This window comes from Schistocerca piceifrons, chromosome 3, assembly GCF_021461385.2.
Source record: "Schistocerca piceifrons isolate TAMUIC-IGC-003096 chromosome 3, iqSchPice1.1, whole genome shotgun sequence".
Lineage (NCBI taxonomy): Eukaryota > Metazoa > Arthropoda > Insecta > Orthoptera > Acrididae > Schistocerca > Schistocerca piceifrons.
In genome coordinates this window covers 656,654,347-656,661,491 of record NC_060140.1, presented here as the reverse complement: position 1 = coordinate 656,661,491, position 7,145 = coordinate 656,654,347, and the positions used below count along the sequence as shown (strand labels likewise).

The following is a 7,145-nucleotide window of genomic DNA, read 5'->3' as shown; positions in this document are numbered from 1 at the left end:
TGCACACCACAAGCATCACAAAACGGGAGATCCTTCCGCCGTAATAGAAAGCTATGTGTGAGAAGACAGTGCCTAATCCGAAGACGCGTGACGATCACTTCTTGCCGCTTGAGCACCCGGCAGGAAGTACGCTACGGCCGAGTTGTTGACTTCACCAACCGCTGTTTATTGGCCGTCACCGCCAGCCATTCTTCCTCCCAAAACTCCATGCACTTCTTGTGGAGTGCAGAAATGACTGCAAGGGAATAGGACACTGGACCACATTCTAGTCTCTGCAGGCCTCCTTGGCAGCCCGATCGGCCTGTTCATTGCCCCAAATTCTTACACGACCAGGCACCCAGCAGAAGGACACCTCCTCACCCCGCCGTTGGAGCAAGTACAGTTGGTCATATATCAGCTGGACCATCTCCTCAGTTGGGTACATATTCTGCAATGATTGTAAGGCACTAAGAGAATCGGAGCAGAGGAGAAATCGTTTGGCCCGAACACAATTCATCCTCTCCACTGCCTTCAGGATCGCGTGGAGCTCCGCTGCGAATTCGGGGAACATGATCAGGGAACACTACAGAACAGACAAGGAAATTCTCCTGTTTGGAGCCATCAGTGTAAACGACGGTAAAACCGTGATGCACATCTAAAATGTTAAAAAGCAGAGATTGGAATGTAAAATCTGGCGTACTATCTTTCTTAAAATTTGTCAAATCTACAATAAGTCTGGGTCTCCAGAGGAACCAAGGTGGAAGTCTGCTCCAACCACGACGGAAAACATGAAGAACAGCCATATCCATCGCAGAGAGGCAATCCTGTGCGCGAATCCCATAGGGCCGCGTCGCTCGTTGCCGGCTATGAAATAGCCGTGCCAAAGGAAGCTGAGCAGCAGTATGGTATGCAGGTGTGTATGGTGTGGACGAAGTTTTATACGCCTGGCGCACCGTAAGTAGCCGCCGCCGCATATGAATGGCGGTTCAACAGCCTCTGCACAGAGGCTTGGTATGGGGCAAGTTCTGAATGCCCCAGTGGCCAACCGAAGCCCTTCATGGTGCACAACGTCCAACGTCTTTAAGTAAGAAGGCCTCGCAGACCCATACACTGTGCACCCATGATCGAGCCGAGATCGCACAAACGCCCTGTAAAACTGAAGCAGACAAGTCCTGTCAGCTTCCCATGTAATGTGCCTAAGACATTTTAAAATACTTAAAGCCTTAAGTGATCGTCGTTTCAGGTCTTTAAGATGAGGTAACCACGTAAGCTTCGACTCAAAAATGAGCCCCAGAAATCTCAGCGTGTCTTTAAGAGCGAGGACAGTGTCCCTTATCCTCAACTCAGGAAAGGTTAAAATCGGGCGAGAACGGTGAGAAAGAACACACACGGACTTCGTGGTGGGAAACTTAAAACCACTCTTCTGCGCCCAGTCATCCAAACGTCTAAGAGTAATAAATCATGACTAACTGAAACCCTCAGCTGCCGACAGGTGTTGATATACCTCGATGTGGACAGCTGAAAATGTGTGCCCCGACCGGGACTCAAACCCGGGATCTCCTGCTTACATGGCAGACGCTCTATCCATCTGAGCCACCGAGGACACAGATGAATAGCGCGACTGCAGGGACATATCCCTTGCACGCATCCCGTGAGACTCACATTCCCAACTGTCCACAATTCTACATATGTAATGTACCTTATAGACATTTCCCCATTCACTCATTACCCGCGCACGCCTTGGCGATTCCCGTAAGAGTTTGGGCAACCTGTGCGCATTCGCACAGACGAAGGTCAATGGCTCGAGAGAACAGATTACTGATGTTGACCGTGCAGCTTTGCCCTAGAAAAAATGATGACTAACTGAAACCCTCAGCTGCCGACAGGTGTTGTTGATATACCTCGATGTGGACAGCTGAAAATGTGTGCCCCGACCGGGACTCGAACCCGGGATCTCCTGCTTACACGGCAGACGCTCTATCCATCTGAGCCACCGAGGACACAGATGAATAGCGCGACTGCAGGGACGTATCCCCTGCACGCTTCCCGTGAGACTCACATTCCCAACTGTCCACAAGTCTCACGGGAAGCGTGCAAGGGATAAGTCCCTGCAGTTGCGCTATTCATCTGTGTCCTCGGTGGCTGAGATGGATAGAGCGTCTGCTATGTAAGCAGGAGATCCCAGGTTCGAGTCCCGGTCGGGGCACACATTTTCAGCTGTCCACATCGACGTATATCAACAACACCTGTCGGCAGCTGAGGGTTTCAGTTAGACTTCATTTATTCGAGGGAAAAGCTGCACGGTCAACAACAGTAATCTGTTCTTTCGAGGACAGTTACTGTCTTCATATATATATATATATATATACATATACATATATATATACATATATATATATATATATATATATATATATATATATATATATATATATATATATATATATATATATATAAGTGTATGTTGTAACTGACGCGTTGTCGTTGCAAGGCTTGAAGAAGAGCAAAACGAAGAGAAATCATCCACGAACAAGGATCACTGGACAGGACTTTTCACTATGGAGGTAATGCTATTAATAGCGATGGCAAAGACAGTCACACTTAAAACGCTACCCTGAGGGACACCGTTCTCCTGGTCAAAGCGGTCAGGCAGGACGTCACCAATCCGGTTTCTAAAATATCATGGCGAGAGGAAAGACTGAATAAAAAGAGGAAGACAACCACGAAAACCCCATTCGTGTAGGTGTTCCTGGATGAGACGCCTCCAAGTAATATCGTAGGCCGTGGTATCCTGTCCCGACGGCCTCGAGGTACCCTGTCCACTGATTCCTAAAACTTTTCCATGATGTTGCTGCACTCCTATAACGGTTCCTGGCTGGTCTCGCAACCTTGTCTGCAGTCATTCTCTACCTCTACGTCGTCGGCAACGTGAACATCACCAATCCATCCCAGGAGTAAATAAAAGAAGTAACTCATTTAAAAAATCTAAAACTCTTTCAGAAAGACTATAGGAATTAAATAATTTACGCACTTGCTTTACGTTATCGAGTGAGCACAAACAATGAATGACTAACGAAGTATTGCCCGCATCTCGTGGTCGTGTGGTAGCGTTCTCGCTTCCCACGCCCGGGTTCCCGGGTTCGATTCCCGGCGGGGTCAGGGATTTTCTCTGCCTCGTGATGGCTGGGTGTTGTGTGCTGTCCTTAGGTTAGTTAGGTTTAAGTAGTTCTAAGTTCTAGGGACTGATGACCATCGATGTTAAGTCCCATAGTGCTCAGAGCCATTTGAACCTAACGAAGTATTTATTCAAGTAGCTTATATAATTAACATAGAGCCCGTAAAACAGGTAAGAATTTTTAGTGTCAGCTGAGTGCTGTACATGATGAAAAAATTTTCTCCGCTAATCATTCATGATGTATAAGAGACTTCAATTCGATGAAAAATGTTCTAATTGATTTCAGCACTGTACTGTAACCATTACCATATCTCAGTCAAAGGGGCAGTGGGGCGTCATAGTATTTTCTTGAGTCTTTATCTCGAGTGATGAATGGTATTTAATCAAACAGAAAATAATACGTTTACAGCGAGCAAGAGGCTTCATGGTGTTTAAAAGCTCATGTATCACAGAGTCATGTAGCCTCTTTACGCCACTAATGAATTTCTTTTTTCCATGAGTAAAAAAAGGATCTTTCTAAATTTTGTTACTTCACTTCTCTCTTTTTGTATGTAATTTTGGGAATAAACACAGCCTTCCGAAATCCCTTCATCAAAGAAGACGAAGGAAATATTCCCGAATTCTAATCAAGAACAGCTGCCAACATGAGTAACGTAGAAGTAAATATCCTGGGAGTAGTGAAGCAACTTAAATCATTTAATAATAACAAGTCAGCTGGTCCAGACTCTATACCAATTAGGTTCCTTTCAGAGTATGCCGATGCATCAGCTCCTTACTTAACAATCATATACAACTTTTCTCTCGACGGAAGATCCGTACTCAAAGACTCAAAAGTTGCACAGGTCACACCAATATTCAAGAAAGGTAGTAGGAGCAATCCACTTAATTACAGGTCCATATCATTAACGTCGATATTCAGCAGGATTTTGGAACGTATATTGTGTTCGAATGTTATGAATTACCTCGAAGGAAACGATTTATTGACACACAGTCATTCTTGCGAAACACAAGAAGCTCTTTATTCGCGTGAAGTGTTGAGTGCTATAGACAAGGGATTTCAGATCGATTCCGTATTTCTGGATTTACAAAAGGCTTTTGACACTGTACCACACATGCGGCTTGTATGAAATTGCGTGCTTATGGAATATCGACTCAGTTATGTGACTGGATTTGTGATTTCCTGTGTAAGAGGTCACAGTTCGTAGTAATTGACGGAAGTCGTCGAGTTAAACAGAAGTGCTTTCTGGCGTTCCGCATGGTAGTGTTATAGGCCCATTACTGTTCCTTATCTATATAAATGATTTGGTACAAAATCTGGGCAGCCGTCTTAGATTATCAACTAACAAAGCCATCAGGAGATCAAAACAAATTGCAACACGATTTATAAAAGATATCTGAATGGTGCGAAAATTAGCAGTTGACCATAAATACCGAAAACTGTGAGGTCATCCACATGAGTGCTAAAAGGAATTCGTTAAACTTCGGTTACACGATAAATCAGTCGAATCTAAAGGCCATAAATTCAACTAAATTCCTAGGAGCTGCTATTACGAAAAACTTAAATTGGAAGCAACACATAGAAAATACTGTAGGGAAGGCTAACCAAAGACTGCGTTTTTTTTGGCAGGACATTTAGAAAATGTAACAGATCTACTAAGGAGACTGCCTGCACTACGGTTGTCCGTCCTCTTTTAGAATACTGCTGTGCGGTGTGGGCTCCTTGCCAGGAAGGACTGACGGAGTACATCGAAAAAGTGCAAAGAAGGGCAGCACGTTTTGTATTGTCGCAAAATATGGGAGAGGGTCACTGAAATGATACAGGATTTGGGCAGGACATCATTAAAAGAAAGGCGTTTTTCGTTGCGGTGGAATCTTCTCACGAAATTCCAATCACCAACTTTGTCCTCCGAATGCGAAAATATTTTGTTGACACCGACCTACATAGAGAGAAACGATCACCACAATAAAATAAAGGAGAGCAGACCTCTTACGGAAAGATACAGGTGATCGCTCTTCCGCGCGCTGTACGAGATTGGAATAATAGAGAATTGTGAAAATGGTACAAATGGCTCTGAGCACTATGAGACTTAACATCTGTGGTCATCAGTCCCTTAGAACTTAGAACTAATTAAACCTAACTAACCTAAGGACATCACACACATCCATGCCCGAGGCAGGATTCGAACCTGCGACCGTAGCAGTCGCGCGGTTCCGGACTGAGCGCCTAGAACCGCTAGACCACCGCGGCCGGCCAGAGAATTGTGAAGGTGGTTCGATGAACCCTCTGCCAGGCACGTAAATGTGATTTGCAGAGTACCCATATAGATGTAAATGTTGTTGTGGAACGTCTATGTAAGTGTTCTTGAGTAATAAGGAATGCGTCAGCTGACAGATATACCGCATCTCTTTATTTGAATGCCATAACGTGTTAACTGCATGTGGACTTTTCACTATTTTTAGTAGCTCATCTTGTGGATTGACGGTGAGTTTCCTTGAGAAGAATTAACCGGCTTGTTGCGATTTGAACAGCCACCATTTTGGCCAGCTCATTGAGATAATTATCATTTATATTTATTTCATAGCAACTACCTGTTTCATCTTAACGAAGACCGATGTACCAACGCGAGCACAGATTGATCTGCTTACGATGTTGAAAATTCACGTTCGTAAAATTTTCAACCAAGTCAGTTAATTCGAAAAGAATATTTTGTGCTCATCTGTTTTTATTGTGGAGATCTCAGTATAGTTATCTCTTTTACCGATGTAAGAGCCGTTTCTGTGTGATCTGAAACCATGATTCTCTATGGAATCAATCTAATATTGGACAGTATTTAGCTAAAGATCTTTTCGTAATTCGTTCCCTACTCAGGTCGCATATACGCGATGTTTCAACTGGTGAAAATTTATCAGTTTACGGCCACTTGGACAACTTGCGTCGCCGCTTATTTAAAAAAAAAAAAAAAAAAAAAAAAAAAAAAGCTTCTCAAACGGAATTACGAGGAGCTGTGTGGCAAACGCCGGATCAATGACCAGTAACACCTACCACTAGACGATAAGCAAGCGGCATTTTGTTTGTTTTATCGAATGAAGAGAATCTCCAATATCCAGTCATGAGATAATTGACTGGGCGCGTCCTTTAAGGAGATTAAGTACTAACGAGATATGACAACGCCAGAAGATTCAAACATACCATGGGGGACTCAATACGTGATAAAAACTATTGAAAAAGTAATTGAAATGTTGCTTTTTGAATAAATAATAAAATATGTCTCAAAAGCTTAATTAAGACTAAAAAACATAAAGGGTAAATTTTCTCTATGTAAATAAATCTGTGATGTAAGGATAAAGGGTCTGATTTAATACGGGGGACGTATCTTTTCATTGCTCAGATGAAGAATGTTCCAGAGAAATATTTATATATTGCTCTGTAAAGCAAGTTGAAGGCAGTCGCCGTAATTTGTTTTCCACTAGATAAAAGCAGGAGCTATGAGCTCTCTCGTTCTCTCTCTCTCTCTCTCTCACTCACTCTCTTGTTTTCGATGGCTTTTTCATAAACTGTAAGTGTTGCTCTCGTATCTGTAACTTTTGGTTAAATAATTACATAAATTCTATTATAAAAGCTGTGTTTGAGTCAAGAAACATACTTTCTTCTTCCATTAATCTCACATCTCAGTTTATTATGTTGTATTTTAGAACTTCTTCATGCTGCAGCAAAGGAGAGTTGCCGACGAATTGTTTGGTGGCAACAATTGAATGCTACTACTGTTCAATTGACATTTACTTTATCTAACTTTTATTTCAGCGTCCCTGGGATCTCTTTTACAGACATTTCCTATCAGTCTCCGGTCAATGTAAATATGCTAAATGCGTAATTTTGAGGTCGGCCACTGGCCTATAAACAATATCGTCGGTCAACGTTCTCGTCGGTCTTACGGGAATCTGATGCTGGATTGCGGAATGTAATTTCATTATGAACAAGGAAAAAGTTCTA

General features: G+C 42.9%; 2 non-coding genes across 2 annotated transcripts; both read right to left on the bottom strand.

Annotated features, from left to right (window-relative positions):
- Positions 1 to 1,508: 1,508 nt before the first annotated feature.
- On the bottom strand, positions 1,509 to 1,582 carry Trnat-ugu. Its single transcript has one exon. It is a non-coding gene; the product is annotated as a tRNA-Thr (tRNA).
- Positions 1,583 to 1,905: 323 nt separating this feature from the next.
- On the bottom strand, positions 1,906 to 1,979 carry Trnat-ugu. Its single transcript has one exon. It is a non-coding gene; the product is annotated as a tRNA-Thr (tRNA).
- Positions 1,980 to 7,145: the final 5,166 nt, after the last annotated feature.